The sequence below is a fragment of the Anoplophora glabripennis genome, unplaced genomic scaffold (assembly GCF_000390285.2).
Source record: "Anoplophora glabripennis isolate ALB-LARVAE unplaced genomic scaffold, Agla_2.0 scaffold50, whole genome shotgun sequence".
Lineage (NCBI taxonomy): Eukaryota > Metazoa > Arthropoda > Insecta > Coleoptera > Cerambycidae > Anoplophora > Anoplophora glabripennis.
In genome coordinates this window covers 778,954-797,325 of record NW_019416330.1, presented here as the reverse complement: position 1 = coordinate 797,325, position 18,372 = coordinate 778,954, and positions in this window count along the sequence as shown.

Genomic DNA, 18,372 nt, shown 5'->3' with positions numbered 1-18,372 from the left:
CCTTATTGATTTGTAACTTTGCCATCGTTTCTAAACCTCAGTTTTCTTCAATTTCTGCATAAGTGTCTTAATGGCATAGCTAGTAATGTCGCAGTAGGGTTGAAGATGAGCCTAATCTAGTTAACTCAGCAACGTCTTCGTTGTCCCCATGTCCCTCATGTTCTGTTATTCAAGCAAAGATCACAAACTTGACGAAAGCATTGGCTTTCAAAACTCCTCTTTATTAACTCCATTGCATGGTATATCATGGCAATCGCTTCTAATTTTTCATTAGTTTCCTTTCTAGTCTATATTTCTATGCCTTTATTTGATTGGACTGGATTTAACAGGGCGCTCTTTCTTCTATGCTGGTATTTTATGATGAAACTTCTTCGGAGCTTGTACGTCGGTGTTAAATGCTCAATTTCAGCATTAATCAACGCACAGCTTTTGATATACCCCACCCTGACTCCGGACAATTGGCGAGTGTCCTTGTTGTTCTACAATATACGGACCTGGCTTTCCTCTGATGAATATATTTAATGGTGGTAGGTTTAGCAGTACCAACCGCTAAAGCTGCGGTAGAATTAGGCAAGTTAGCTTCTGATAAGTTAACATTGGTTTATGACTAGCATTTTGGGATAATGGTACTCATTTTTTCTACTTAGCCGCCTATACCTTTTCAGAACCATCTGGCTGACTTCATGAAAGTTTANTTCGCGCAATCCTGAGTGTCGCGTTCTAAAATTTTGTTGTTAAAAATTGACACGCTCCAATCGCACGGTATTGCCTGCACGGTGAAATGTGACATGATAACACGGCTAGTGTAAATTGAAAAGTGTCAAGTTTCTCGCGCGATAGTCGTGGCTTGTGGAGTGATAAAAATTTCAACAGTTTTATAGACGGTTTATTCTGAAATGGAGCAAATTATAAACAAAAAAAAGAAAATTAAAAGTGGCTTTGTGCGTTATGGCTTATCTTGATATGTCAAATAAACGGAAAAAATAAATTTTTTAAATTTCGATTAGTATAATCTTTAGATTTAATCTTCCATAAACATGGATAGGATTTATATAGCTCAATAAAATTTGTAATTGTTTCTTTTGACCAATATCGTGCATCTGCCATAGTCTATAAAAAATACAAAATCGCTTACAAATATGCGAATCCTAGGTAGCTATGTTTATATTAAAAAATTTTAAAAAGTACTTACCGCCTTTTAAGAGTAAACTCCACAAGACCGCGTGAAAATCGAAGTAAATTTTACCCTACGTGAAATTTCCTCATGAAAACAACTGGCGAAGTAATACAGGATTTGACACGTCTAAGAACCGCGCGATTATATACATTTACACTAACAAGCTTTCGCGTGTGATTAGAACGGGGCGCTCCAGTCGCTCACGATTGAGCGTAAGTGTAAAGGTACCTAATATGAATACTTAATAAATCAAAACAAAAAAGGAAAGCTAAAATATTATTAATTTCTCATTCTTTACATACGCTGTTACAAAGATATTTCATTGTCTATTGGCATGTCAAGCTGAATCAATGATTCCCAAATAGGTCTATATCAGCCCCTAGAGATTCAAGATCGATGATGGGATCATTCTCCGTTGACGTATCAAACCAGTAACTTAATTACTTTGAATTTTAATTAATGCTAATTGTTCTCTGTAATATTGTCTTGAGTTCCAACATATTTCGTTTTACTTACAAAATTATTGTTATACTTTTGTTATTGAGATTTAACTTATTATTTTCTTATATATTAAACTGTTTAAGAATTATTAGAAATTTCATAGTACCTAAACAATTATTTTATTTACTACACTCAATTACATAATATTAAGAATATTTCATAAACTTGTGCAGTAGGCTATCCTCTTTGTGGCAGCAACAATTGTCAACTTGCACTGTGTCAGCTGTCAAAAACACATTTGAAGTTGATTATGACTATGAATTAGAAATACGGGGGTCTAGTCAAAACAGAAAAAATTGGTCGCTACGTGGTCTACGGGACAATAAAGTTTAGAGACCTCTGACCTAAATAGATTAAGTGTTCTTGATGATAGTTTGATACTGTAACTCATCATACAACAAACGTGTATTATCAAAATTATCAACATTCTTGAACAGAGCATGTAATAATCATTATTTTCATATAAAAAAGATTAAATTAACTTTTCTGCAGTAAATCTAAAAAAATAAAGAGGAAATGAATTTGATTGAAGATGAAATATAAAGAACCGTGAAATTTTTTAATAAAAAAAAGGAATTTGGGAAGATAGTTGTACGATTTATATAAAAGTAGTTGTAAATGCAGTAAGTATTTATGTGAGACAAATAGTTGCAAAAGTATTATTTTTAAGATGTGAGAATGCATAGTGATTAGAACGTATTCACAAAGAACTGACTAGAGCAAGCAGCGTTGCATATCAAATAAGGAGCTACTGCTGCATCTAAAGACAATGTTAGCATAAACCTACAATTTGTGATAAATTATTTTCTTTTAATATGGAAGCCGTAAAGACAAACGTTGCTGTAAAAGAAAAAGCAAAGCTGACTTGATCAAATTGTAGCAACATTAAAACATCAAAGTAGTGTAACTAAAGTGAAGTGAATTAAGCATATAAATAATAAACAAACAACTTTTACTTGAAATAATCCATTGCAAACCAAACGAGGTGAAAATCAAGTTCAAATAAATCAAGAAAGTTACCAAAAAAACACCTATAAAAATATTATCACCAACGTCAGTTATCATAAGTCAAATTAGAATTTCAAGTTTTAAAAAGATATAAGCAGTTCACATTGCATTCACCAGTAAATTTGGTCGTCGTGTAGGCAGTAGGAAATATGGAGACTTGTTGATCTCAAAACTTTTTATACAGGGTGTGTCATGTAACAGTGGTCAAAACAAACTAACTTTCTTATTTTAAATGCAACACCCTGTATATTATCCAATTTTTTGGATTCTTTAGAAAAATTTAGACATATTTCATGTCCAATGTCGTATACCTATCTTCAACTGTTTCAGAAATATTAAGTGTTTTCAGATTTATTGCAAAAATTAACATTAAAAAAAAAGAAAATTATTTGATTACAGAAATTTGCTACAACACACCTAAAAACTAATAAGTAATACTGTTTATTTATTGATAATGTAAAAAATCAAATAAAATATTAATGTCAATGTAGAAGATGTTCAAAATGCTGGCCGCAAACGTCTTGGTAACATCCTTCTTCTAACGTTACTCAACATCTCAGGCGTGACCGATCTAATCGCAAGCGTTATTCGTCTTCTTAAGTCAGCGAAGTCGAGGGATTTACTTTTGTATATAATACTTTTGATATATCCTCATAAGAAGAAGTTTAATGGTGTCAGATCAGGGGATCCTGCTGGCCATTCCATCGATCCTCGCCTCTCTATCCACCGATTTGGAAATATTCGGTTGAGGTACTGCCGGACACTGATTTGGTAATAGAGCGGTGTTCCATCTTACTGAAACCATATCATATTCGCTGGAACTTGCGGGTTTGCTGGATCAAGATATAAGTTTGTCAGAGTTGGCACGACATTATTTTGGACAGTGCTAAATAATTATCGCCATTCAAATTGACATCAATAAAAAAAGGGACCTATGTTATGATCTCCAACAATTCCTGCCCAAACATTAACCTTTTCAGGGTATTGCGTATATTCTTCTATAATCCAGTGAGGATTTTCATTAGGCCAATAGCGACAATTTTGACGATTAGCATGACCGTGAAGTGTAAAGGTGCATTCATCAGAAAACAAAAACTTGTTCTAATTGGATCACGTTGTTATCATCACCATTTGTTCACAAAAATACGTTCTCCTGTCAAAATCGTCTTCCATGAGCTCCTGAGTTGGTTTCATTTTATAGGGATGCATTCTTAACAACAAACATAGAACATACAATTTTGCATTGTTTCATTGAAATATATTACATTACTAAGGCCCGGTACTTTGAGTCTCGGTTAAGGCTCGATTAACTAATCAGGCGATTAGACTGTGATTATACTTATATCATTATATGTACAGTATAATCGCCTGATTGTTAATCAAGCTTTAACCGAGACTCAAAGTACTGGGCCTTAGACTAACAATTTGTGAATTAAAAGAATATAATAATTCAAATGACTTTCGACCAAAGCTTGATAGAGTATTTTCAAATATACATTAATGACTAGACTTACACCAAAAAAGTAAATGACATTTTTATCAAAATTTCAAATCATATACTATATCATATCCTACTATAGGCACTTGGACAATAAAATAACGTGAAATGCAGCTGAGATATAGATAGTTTTAAAAAATCATAGGTTTACGTGTTAAATGAATATGAGAATTTTAAAATCAGACAGCGAGTATTTAAAATTAAAATTAATGTCTGAAATTTGGCGAGAATATTTTTTCCAGTGTTTAAAATAATATTCCGTCAATGGAGCGAAAAATTTTTTAATATAATTTCATTAATAATACAGCTGTAGAGAGATAAAAATCGACTTTTAAATGTACCCATTAAAAATCTGCAGAAGATACGTTTACAGGATGTTTCTCCTTTATCCGGATGAGTGTTGCCAGTCCTCCAAGTTTTGTACCATTTTTTTGGTGCTTTATAAAATATCTCAGAAATCTGATAATTAGTTAATTCATAATGGTTATAAATTTATAATTAGACACAAAATTATCAACGAAAACAACAGGTCATCATAAAGTACAATAGAGAGTAGGTATTTTTTTAATATCGAAATCTCAACTATTTGTGATTAAAAATTTCTGGATAATAATAATTTTAAATTTAGTTTCGAGTAAGAATACTTATGTAATGTTTTTGTATTTGTTAATGTTATTTGCTTGCCTTGATATACAGGGTGATTCACAACTTATCCAAAAAAATTTGGGAATAGATGCGGCATGAAAAATGGAGTCAATATTGTAAAAAAAAATTTATAAAATCCTTAGTTTCCGAGAAAAAAATTGTTGAAGTTGTAGTGCTTTCAACCATTACATAGCTGGACAACTGTAGTCTCTAGTGTCATTCGTAATACGCCTGGAGAGCCACGTGGCCTCAGCAACTCCGAATACTGAAATCCGATGTTTATAATAGTAGTTAGNAAAGTAGTGTAACTAAAGTGAAGTGAATTAAGCATATAAATAATAAACAAACAACTTTTACTTGAAATAATCCATTGCAAACCAAACGAGGTGAAAATCAAGTTCAAATAAATCAAGAAAGTTACCAAAAAAACACCTATAAAAATATTATCACCAACGTCAGTTATCATAAGTCAAATTAGAATTTCAAGTTTTAAAAAAATATAGGCACTTCACATTGCATTCACCAGTAAATTTGGTCGTCGTGTAGGCAGTACGAAATATGGAGACTTGTTGACCTCCACCGCACCTTCAACATCAATGCCAATGGAACAACAACAGAAGTATATATATTTAAAAAAAAAGAAAAATTAAAAAGCACTGCCTAATTCAAAAAGATGTGTATTTTACAATAATAAACTTTATAGGGAACATGACTAAAACTCTAACCTTTCCTGCCATAATTTCATACGGGCTGGTATAAATTTAATGCCGAAAACCATCTTAACTTATATTTTTTTAATGGAACACCTTGTATCTGCGCAATCTGACGAACAATTTTGTTCTCTTTCGAGTGATATGATGGTTCCCTATACCTATTTTTCCTGGTTTTTAAGGTTGGTATTTACTGTTTTTCGTGCAGTCAATGGATATTGCATAATTTCTTGCGAGGATGGCTGCGAAATTTTTAGTGGAACTTTAAAACAAGCACCTACCCTGTCACCAGTTTATTATTGAAAATTTAACACATACAGCGAATGTTTATTTGAGTATTATTTTTTGTTAAATAATGGAAAACGTTAACATTTATTCAAATGCTGACATTCTAAATTCATTATATTTTCAAAATTTTCAATAATAATAATTAATTACGTGACAAATATGTAAGTGAAGGTGCAGAATAAATCCCAGAACAATATTATTGGATAGGGTATTGTTTTTATTAATAGGAAATTAATACTCGTATAACAATTGTTTGAAAATTTAGTGATAATCGAACCTGTTGACTTTAGGTGAGATGTGATCATCTGTAAACCACTTCATTTAATAATGCATTTGTCACTGAAGTATTTCCGGAAACTGAAAAAATCAGTTACTTCATATATAGACATATTTTCAATTAGTTTTAGGTACTTATGTTATATAAAGTCATAAATTTTTCTCCATATTCAGAATTGTTGCATTGAAAGTAAAGAAATCCAAGTCAACATGCAGAAATAAAATGTTATTTTGGGTCTCGCTGCAATTTTTGCTTATATATCAGCTAAAGGTAAGTAGAAATGTACAATTTTCATATGTCTTACTGAAGAAAAATATTTCATTTACTTACAATCATGCAGTGTGTATCAGCCAAATGGAACAAATTTAATAATAAATAAATGGAGGCGTGTTCGAAAAAACGCTCGGACACTTCGATTGGTATTTTTAGTTGTGCATTTTTTTTCAACAAAAACTTTTTATACAGGGTGTGTCATGTAACAGTGGTCAAAACAAACTAACTTTCTTATTTTAAATGCAACACCCTGTATATTATCCAATTTTTTGGATTCTTTAGAAAAATTTAGACATATTTCATGTCCAATGTCGTATACCTATCTTCAACTGTTTCAGAAATATTAAGTGTTTTCAGATTTATTGCAAAAATTAACATTAAAAAAAAAGAAAATTATTTGATTACAGAAATTTGCTACAACACACCTAAAAACTAATAAGTAATACTGTTTATTTATTGATAATGTAAAAAATCAAATAAAATATTAATGTCAATGTAGAAGATGTTCAAAATGCTGGCCGCAAACGTCTTGGTAACATCCTTCTTCTAACGTTACTCAACATCTCAGGCGTGACCGATCTAATCGCAAGCGTTATTCGTCTTCTTAAGTCAGCGAAGTCGAGGGATTTACTTTTGTATATAATACTTTTGATATATCCTCATAAGAAGAAGTTTAATGGTGTCAGATCAGGGGATCCTGCTGGCCATTCCATCGATCCTCGCCTCTCTATCCACCGATTTGGAAATATTCGGTTGAGGTACTGCCGGACACTGATTTGGTAATAGAGCGGTGTTCCATCTTACTGAAACCATATCATATTCGCTGGAACTTGCGGGTTTGCTGGATCAGGATATAAGTTTGTCAGAGGTGGCACGACATTATTTTGGACAGTGCTAAATAATTATCGCCATTCAAATTGACATCAATAAAAAAAGGGACCTATGATATGATCTCCAACAATTCCTGCCCAAACATTAACCTTTTCAGGGTATTGCGTATATTCTTCTATAATCCAGTGAGGATTTTCATTAGGCCAATAGCGACAATTTTTACGATTAGCAAGACCGTGAAGTGTAAAGGTGCATTCATTAGAAAACAAAAACAAAATAGGTGCTATAAAATTCTATTTATTCTTTTCCTTGCGAAATTCTTTCAAGTTTTTGCCCGTTTTTATCACTACCGCCTTGACGGTCGCATTGTGCCAGGTCAGGTTTTACAGTGGACCAGTTTCCAGTGCCGTGCAGAAGTGTATTTTTAAATCATTTTCGAACTGCACTTTTTGATATTTTCTTTACAAAATTGTATTCGTAAGGGTCCCCTGTACATCCAGAATTTTTTTTTGGATAAGTTCTGAATCACTCTGTATAGTGCAGTTTCTTAATAGCAGCTACTTAATTAATGGCATCCGAATTGGAAGGAGTCTGATGACTTGAAACTGTCAAACAAGGAGTAATTTGTTGCAAAAAAATTTTTTATATTTTGACGGGTCATTCAAATGGAAGCTTTTGAGCCTCTTGACTGTGCTTCGTAGAATGCACCAGTCACTGTTAAAAATCCAAAAACTGAACAAAGAGAAGCATTGTTAGCAGACAGTTAAACAACTGAATTCAAGTCTTTCATAATTACAAGCATGTAAGTAATCATTTAGAAATTAAAGCAAAGTAATTGGTCACTGCTGACAAGTAGATACCCATGATTTATGGATTTTTACTTGGGAATCATTAACAAAAAGATCTTCTGACTGGAAGTGGTCCGTTAAAATTTGTAACAGTCTTTTAATGCTGTTCAACTGCACTGTAGAGAATTTGAAGTCTATATGAATGAATTATTGTAATTGATAAAAAACTTTGCAAGGTCATAGAGATCTTCTTTGTTTGTTCTGATTAGAAGAATATTCTTCGAAGTTTATTGCAAAGTTGCTGTTATACCTTGTAGAGTTAACTTTTTGTTTCAGCCAACTGACCTTTCTGGTTAGCTCATCAGATGATTCCGTCTAGTTTTCTCAATAGAAGAATGTGTAAATTTTTATTTTAAGTGTTCTGCCGGTATACTCCTATTATTTGATTGTCCGATAGGAACCTAATTTGTAGCTGAAGAGTAGACTGCGACCTCCGACTACTGCTGCAAAGCAATAGGACGGGAAATAACGTGTTGTCATTTCTTCTTCAATTGTGACCCCTGTAACGATTTGTAAGGCATTCTTTCTTGTATACGAAGTAAATTTATAATTACTTACAGTGCGGTTTTCTGTTTTAGTAGGAAAAATATAGGATGGTAGAAAAATATAAACAAGACTTATTGGGACTCAAGATTGACCGTTTACAGTACCGAGGTGCATTGTGGTGACTTGGAATAAAAAAAGGTTAATTAGATAAGTAAAAAATTACTATTAATGCTAAAGCGCCTTAAAATAAAATAGATAGTCGTATAACAATTATAAGTGTAGTGATAATCAAACTTTTCCATTTTGTGTTAGATGTTATCAGTGAAAGATTCTTATTATTCTTTTTATAGTCACTGATTTTATCAACTGTGAAGCAATACGTTTATCACTAATGTACTTCCAAAAACAAAAATTACTTTACATAGATAATATTTTCAATTAGTTATAGGTACACTATATAAAGTTGTACGTTCTTCCAAACATTTACTTACAATAGTTGCATTACTAGTGAAGCATCTCAAAACCAAAAGTCAACATGCAGAAACTAATTGTAATTTTGGGTCTCGTTACAATTTTTGCTTATGCATCAGCTTGTAAATGGACATGCATTCATATGTCTTATTGAATTCAAGGAATATAGAAATATTTAAATTTTATCTCACATACAAATATATATACCTTTAAAGAAGATTTAGTTGCAATAACGTTTAATATTCCAATTAAATGGGCCTATAAATCGCAATTTTGGTGGACTTCTACTTAAAAATATTCTGTTGATTTTTTCTTGTATTATTAAAATTAACAGAATTAGGGAGACTAAATGTTAAGGTATAATTTTAGAAATTAAAAGAATCATAAGCAGAAAAATGAATGAATTTTATAATTTTTTTTTCAATCCACTCTAAAATATGTAAACTATCTTTTCAGAGAAATATATATATATATATATAATAATCAATCGACTGTCAAAAAAAATTGTTTTAATGTTAAATCATAAAAATTATCAATTAAAAAATTGAAACTGTTATAACTTTTTTATTAAAAAATATATCTATTTCTCTGAAAAGAAAGTTTACATTTTTGAGAGAAGATTGAAAAAAAATTATAAAATTCCTTCATTTTTCTGCTTATGATTTTTTTCATCCCTTAACTTCTAGCCACCCTAACTCTCTTAATTTTAATAGTACACAAAAAGTTAATAGACCATTTTTATGTAGAATTTTATGCTCTCCAACTTTTATAAGAATTTTTTTTTCTAGCTCTTACCCCTTTTGTATTATCTTGAAAGACACCTCTATTTTCTTGTTTCACCCCTGGCCGAGGGTTGAAGAAAAAATTACTGTCACTTATTGTTATTATATACCTTAAACTAACGTATATCAAAAATTCAGACAAATTGCGATTTAAAGGCCCATTCAATTGGACTATAGATAATAATTACTACTATATTTTCACATTTTTTCAAAAATAGTTATTTCGACTCCATAGTTCAAAATATAAAACAGGCAGTGTTTAAAAATTATGATAATTGATTGTTTAACAATACTTTTTATGTGTAAAAAAAGCAATCTAGTTTTGCTACAATTTTTTTAATTACTAGTAGAAGTTTGCATTTTCTTCAGCTTAAGTTTTATATTATTGAAATATCTTGAAATTTAGTTTAATATATTTCTTCTTAAAACGTACATCATAACTCTTCTACGATATATGGTGGAGAAGATAAAATATTTATGATCAACTTTTACTTTTGATTTAATAATTTATTCAAGACTTACTAAATGTGATTTAGAGATACCTAAGACTGATAAGACCAGACGATTACTATAGTTGACCTAATATTAATTACTAGAAAAACAAGGAGCACAAGCATTAGTTAATACTACACTATATCTAATTTCATTATTGTTATCTACATTATTAAAGGACTAAATCAACAGTTTTCAAAATAAGATGAGGTTAAAATTAAAATAGCGGTATTGCGTATTATGTATACATGATTGAAATATGTTGTTGTATTCAGCTAGATTATAATTTTGAAGGTCAGTATTCATTTAGTATTAGCTACATATTGCAAATATATTTAATGAAAATACAGTTCACATGGCAAAAATATTAATTAACGTTTGTAATTTTAATAGGTCTTGGAATTATACATCGCTTTTGTGTACTGTTTTTATAATTGTCTTTAATTAAATCATTTGCAATATTAATAGATATAATAATTATAAATTTCCTATACATTTAAACTAGCACAAGTTATATGTTTTGTTTAAAACAAGAACTAAAAGGCAGTAATATTCGGTAATTTGTTTAATGACGCATTAAACACAACTATAATTTAATTATCCATTTTTGCTTTATGTAATTTTAAAATTTGCTAAATTAAAGTAAATTGTAATAATACATAAATATTATTCACAAACTGAATATTTAAAATTTTCCAAAATAATAATCTAGTCCAAATGTCGACTCTTAATATCGATATTGTATTGTTAATGTCCGGCAACTAGTATAAATGGTATACCTACCTACAAATTAAATTCGAAATTCATTTATTAAGTTAGACCATATCATAATTTAGCTTCTTATGATATTTATTTACAATATGCTTCAAAACGAAAGTACCTAAATGCAAAAACTGAAAATACATTTAAGAAGAAAATGTAATACTTTGTACTTAAATTGTACATTATTATGGAAAATTTCGTTCGAAATATTTATTATCTAAATTATTTCCATCAATTTCCATGCATTTTCATAGAACATATTTTCCTTGTTTGTGTTTCAGAAGATGTATAACAGTACAACACTGTACTCTTGCTATGTTTTTACATCCACAATTCATGGTCTATGTTCTCGTCTTGCTTCTGTCAGAGCGTATCTCTCTTCTAACAGTTCAATATTACTCAGATGTTACCTGCCGTGTCCTTTAGCAGTAATGCTACTAACCCGTATACTAACGATATCAACATAACATAAAAATATATCGCCTTGATGTTGAGTTGTTGGTCTATATTGTTTCATAATCTAGATATTTCGACTGCCACTATATATTTTAGCTTATTCTATGCCATAAGATTACAACATCGAGGTTACATATCGTTTGAATGGTATATTATTGCTCTGTGGTGTCATCGATATAAGACATTAATCCTTGTTGAATTATCACTTTCCTGCCACCATTTTGGAACTTCATCTTTCATTCACTTGTCGTCGACTAGCAATGCCACAGAAGAAGTCTGATTCCTGTGAAGGTGAATCGATAAGTCTTTTCGTTGACCTCATATCTCTTATGTTTTAGTACCTAAGTAAAAATCACAAATTTTATCAAAGCATTTGCTTCCACGATTCTGCTTCATTAACTTGGAAAACTGTAGTGTGCGTTTCTAGACCAATACTTTCCATTAGTCTCCATATATTCTCATACTTCTGTGCCTGTATTAAACTATCCGTAATTTGTATAATATTTAGGGAATAAAAGTTTTAATTCGATTTTTATTTAAATTTCAGTTGAATGTTCTGCTCACGACGACAACACACCTCAGTATTACCCACATGAGACAGAATGCGGAAAGTTCTACGAATGTGATAATGGAAAAGCCCAACTCTTCGAATGCGCCCCCGGAAGTTATTGGGACTCGCGACAGGTTATTTGTAGCACCGAAGCAGATTGTGGTGATTTTCTGACCTCAACTGCCACACCATCGTCCATAAAGTCCCAATAATTCAGTTTATAGGAAATATACCTAAATAAGTACGTTTCTCGTTTACTGTAAATTGCTTTCTACCTACAATAATGTAATTGTGTTCTCATCGCATAGAAAAAATTGTAATAATATAAGTGCATGATAAACACGCAAAACAAATTAAAATAGTGAGGAGATACCATTAATAAATATTTAACTCGCATAGCTTCCATAAATATGAGTAAATATTAAGTAAATATAGGGTGTCCGCAAATTCACGACGATAAATAAATACGACCTATGAAGAAAGTTAAATAAAAACATTTTTTTACGAGTTACAGGCCTTCAAAGTTAGCAAAAATAAAACTAATTTAATTAATAACTTCATAACCATTTTACCGACCGCGTTAAAATTTGGCTCATTTATTTGGACTATTGCGGCATATTATTTCTAAAAGCTTTAGTCAAATCGATACTGGGTGATAGTTTTCTCAGGTTACCTCCCTCTATTAGCGGTCAAAACTTTTACAAAGGTCGTATTTTTTTAAAACGGGCAGCAACATTGAAAATGTAGTTTTATTTAAAAAAAATATTGTCTCTTAACCCTTTCAGACCCCACATCCATTGCGATAGACGTAACTTTTAAATTATTTAAAAAATGGATTATCAGTATTATCTATAATTCCAACAACTGTTTGTACATTACAGTGGACATAATTCTTCTTAGTAATAGTACTTAAAGTGCCATTTAGTAAAAATTTAGGAAGCATTGATGAGGCCCTTAATAAATGGGCCTATCAAACTTTAGGTCAGAACTGGAGGAGAAATCTAAGATGAGATGGCTGCTGAACTTTAGTCGAAGAGCCTTAAACCAAATGGTGGGGGTTCTGACAGGCCATTGCAGACTTAGGAGTAGGGTTTCTGATCGAGAATTTTCGAATCGAGAATTCCCGGGAAATCTGACCTTACTCGAGACGAGAAAAAAGTGTCGAGAAATCGAGAAATTTAAAAATCACGCGTGTCTTAAGTTCTTGACTTGAGTATTTGACTTGATTGTGCTTGTCTATGCCCTCCCCTCTCGCGCCGCACACCGCTACACGTTCGTTTAGTTCGTGCGTTCAGTTCGTCTCTCGACAAATAGATGAGCGGTTGAAATGATTTCTCGACTAGCTCGTGATTTATTTATTTTAAGTTTTTAAGGCTAATGAGCTAGTCTACTCTGATGATTCTGATTTTTTTATGTATCTAGTTAAAAGACAGTTGAAATTTTATTAGCAGATACCTAATGTTGATGTTGATTCTGAAAATATTTAGTTCCTGCTAGTTAATTATTTTATTTTTGTTTTGTTAATTGTGATTATAAGTAGTAATAATAAATAGGAAGAACGCTTCTGTATCTTGAAATTAAAACTTGTTTCTTTTTGAAATTTCTTCGGTTAGATTGTCTACTATTTGTTTAATTAAGTAATTAAAAGACTGTGTGATTAATTATTATTAAATATTGGAAGGAAGCTAATATTCAAAAATATTGAAATAAACATATTGAAAGTGTTTAATAAAAATACAAATTAAAGGTTTTCAAGAAGATACTCAAAGTATAATTTAGTTCTGTTAGTAGAAGTAGAAACATTTGTAAGTAATTAATAAAAAGACTGGATAAATAATAAATGTTGATGATGATAAGTATATTAGCGTGTTATTATTTCGTATTGCAAGACCAAAATTATGACTTTTTTTAAGTTTTAGAATTTTCTCGAAAATTGAATTTTTAGTCAAGAATTCTCGAGTCCCGAGAAAAAAAATAAGCCGAGAACCCTACTTAGGAGGCATTTAAGTTTAATAGGAATTGAAGAGGATCCCCTATGCCTGAAATGTGGAGTAGGGGAGGATATCCCTATCCACCTGTCGACACTACTATACTCGACGGCAAAAATTATAGATAGTGATTCATCGCTAGCTCTTGGACTAGTAAGGGGGATGAAGCGTGCCGGGAACGAAAATCCATTGGCGTGTCTGCGTAAAAGGCAACAAGATATAGAAAATATTGAAAAAACATAATAAAACATAACATCTAATATTTTTTACGGTTTGCTATAACCGGCACTTTGATCAATTTTAATTATTACAGCATTTTAAAACGTCAAAGTTGTGTTTTTTTAATTTATAAATTTATTATAGCCATGGAATTAGACCCCTCGTCTACGCTTATGCTATGACGTTTCTCAGGTCGGGCAAATCAAGTCCGTTTACACCCACTAAAAAAGCATTTCCCTATTCCCTACCAAGTGCAAAAGACAGAGATCAAATATAGATTGACGTTCAGTGTAACTGAGTCTATACACGATTATAGATTCTACCGATGTGCATGGCGAGCGGCACAAAGATGAATAATATTGAACCGTATAGAAATCATTTTATATTTTATACGCATTGTGGTAATAGTGTTTTTATATTATGTATTAGTCATTCTTTATAATTTCGGCCGCCGAGTATAACTCAAAATGGTTACATTACATATTATATACATATAAAACGGAGCCAAAAATTACCCAATCATAGTCCAAAATTGATTTTCCCCTACATAATATCTGACATATTATACCGACGTATTTTGACCAGCTGAAAACGATACAGTTGTCAGAATTTATGCACAACCAGCCAGTATTTTGTAAAATCTATATTTAGGGTGAAAATGGACCCAAATATCGCTTAATTTATCCAAAGAAGTCAGTCGTGTCTTCTCTTTGTTCAGACTAACGAGATTCTCTCTAGAGTCTTTGGTAGTCTTTGTCGCACTTCAGAAATATTTACTTTCGGATACTTGAAAAATTAAAAGTTACCCATCTCCGTCCTCTAGGACTGGTGAGGGTGAAAAATATATGCTCAAATCATATACCTCTATGAATAGAGCAGTTCTCGTTTGAAACATCTAACATGAAGTTTGCAGGTTGCACTTAAATTTTGAATACGGGATTGTTTTTACCTCTAAAAATTAAAAAAGGGTAGGTACTCGATAAAATGAACTGTTTTCGAGAAAAAACTATTTTTGTTTAATATGATTTTTATTACATAATTTTGTATGTCGGTTCAACGTGAGCTTCTTCTAATATTATGCATTATCTAGGTCTACGAATTATAGATTGTTGGATCGAGGAGGCCAAGCCACTGCTCCTCCTCTTCCTAGCCAACGATTTTCGAAATGCCTGTTTCATCATTTGATTTAGAACTGTCAGACTAAAATTTGGTGGTGCCCTATCATACATGAACCAGATACCATGTCGCATTGCAAAGGTAGCTCGTCTAAAAGTTTTGGCAAGTTGTCTTGGAGAAATTCCAAATAAAGATCCCCTGTTAACCATTTAGGCAATACAAATGGTCCGATGATTCCAGCCCATATGTTAATGAATTCAAACTGGCGCTGATGATGCGTCGCAATAGAAGCATGTATATTTTTTTCTACCCATAAATGCAAATTATGGGAGTTTATGATTGATTTTTACAAAATCCAGTTTGGTCCGTTAAGAGAATTGAACTGATGAAATTTGCATTGTTACAGTACCTATCTAATCTTAAAGCCAGTTTGAAAATTATATCCTTTGCGGAACGTCTACAGGAAGAAGTGCATGGACTTCCTGTTTGCGATAAGGACGCAATTGTTGCGCTAGAACCATAGATTTTGGGTAATTAAACTGGGCGGCCAATTTCCGGACACTTTTTGAAGGATCTGCTTCTACGGCATTTAGGATATCTCATTCAGCGACCTCACCGCGATTGATTTGATTTCCATAATTGTGTCTGGCTTTGGCAAATGTTCCTAAAATTATTTATAGCATTTTAATTCTACATATTACCTACTTACTCAAAAAGTACGCTAATGCAAGTACCAAATAAATTGTAATTTTTACCAATCTCCCTTAATTGCTGATCCTCTCTTTCAAAAGTTTTCCTGTCAGGAATTCTTCGATTAGGAAATCGTTCCTCATAAAGCCTTCTAAGGCAAGTTCATACAATAAATGCATGTCGGCATATTCAGCAAACGTAAATTCCATTACGGAAAATAAAATAAATCTGAGGAATAAAAAGAAAATAAGGTAAATATCACAAGTTTCGACACACTCTATTGTTAACTGACCCAGACTCAGATATTTACTGAAATTTTTATTTAACTCGGTATTGACATTTAAAAACAACCATAGCACCAAAAAACAAAGGGAAAACAAGTATAAATAAAAATGGCATTTTTAATAATAATAATAAAATGACTTTATTTCTAAGATGTTTGAAATGTACAATTAGCAATCTTAGAAAAGGCGAAGTTTAGCCTACGGCTACTCTACTTAACCTAGGTAAAAAATTTTAAATACAAAAATATGGAATACAAACACGATGCACACACACAGAAAATACTGTTGTAAAAATTCACACAATTGTTCCTAAAATCGTGACAGGAATAAATTGTATCAGACTTTCATACATTATTTTTAAATATTTAAGAATATCTATAATTTGTTGGTAATAATTTTACAACTGTAAAAAAGAATCACATTGTAAATGTCAAATTTTCTCACAATTTTTTCCTGTTACGATCTTAGGAATAACTGTGTGGACAATGTTTTTCCCGTGCAGACAATGTAAGTAATAATGAAAGCATAAAAATAAAAACAAATGTGTTACAATATGGTTGTCGATATTATTTTTAAAATCAGTAGTAAGTTAATAAAGTTTAGTAGTAGTTATATAACTAATAAAAAAAATATTTACGAAAATTATCTGTAAAAGGCTGCTTACAATGGTTACACAATTATACAAAAAATTTTATATTTGCGTAGATAGAAAATATTTTTAAAAATATTTACGAAAATTATCTGTAAAAGGCTGCTTACAATGGTTACACAATGCATTGTAGATAAATACAGCGATATACGAGAAGGATCTCTGAAACAATGCTGAATGATAACGAGGAAGTGCTAATCTTCCAGAAAATCTAATATTAACAGAATGAAAATTATATCTAAAAGAGAGTTTCTCCCTAAGGTAAGGTGGTGATGATGTCTTCAATATGTTATAAACAAAAACTGCCAAATTATATTTAAACAGGTTATCAATTCTATGCCAGAATAACTGATTTATTTTATCTGAAACGTAGTGTATCTTTTAAACGAATCTACAACAACAGTTCTGAATGACTTGAAGACGATTTTTTGAATATTTATCTAACCATGGATAAAAAACTGTACTACAGTATGACATAATTGGCAATACTAATGTTTTCATAAGTTTATTTCTTATTATAAAATTTAAAATATGTATATTCATGTATAAAAGCCTTAGAGCACCATAGCATTTTTTTATCAAGGAATTTATATGCTCTTTAAAACGCAAGTCAGTGTCAAAAAATAAACCGAGATTTTTTAGTGTATTAACGGGTGTAAGGGGGTGTTGATTTATATTTAACTGGAAATTTGCATCAATAAATGCTCTTATTGCATGAGAACTAAAACATATAGCATTGCATTTAGCTGCATTTAATTTTAAAACATGTTTTAATGAATACTCCTGTAGGGATATCAAATCTGAATTTATTTTACTACAAGCATCGTCAATATTTTTTGGACAAAAAGTAAATGAAAGTTGTGTATCGTCGGCATAACATTTCATTTTAGTAAAATTCACGCAATTAAACATATCAGCTGTATAAATTAAAAATATAATCGGTCCGAGAACAGAGCCCTGAGGGACTCATGAAGTAACAGGCAAGGAATTGGAACATTTATCATCAAAAATTATTTGACGTCTATTATAGAAATAGGATTTAAAAAACTAATAGCAGTATTATCAAAACCGAAATATTTTAATTTTGAACAGACTAAAACATGATCAAGGGTATTAAATGCCTTTGAATAATCAAGTAAAATTAAAGCTGTAGCATATCCTCTATCATTGGATACTGTATTAACAGCTATCACCGATGACATTATTACATCATTGGATGTAATAATGTCATCGGTGATAGCTGTTAATACAGTAGTGGTACTATAACCCTCTCGAAACCTGATTGAAGGTGAGAGACGATGCCACATTCCATTACGTAACTATATAAACGTTTCTGAATAACTTTTTCTAATATCTTAGAGACAGCTGGTA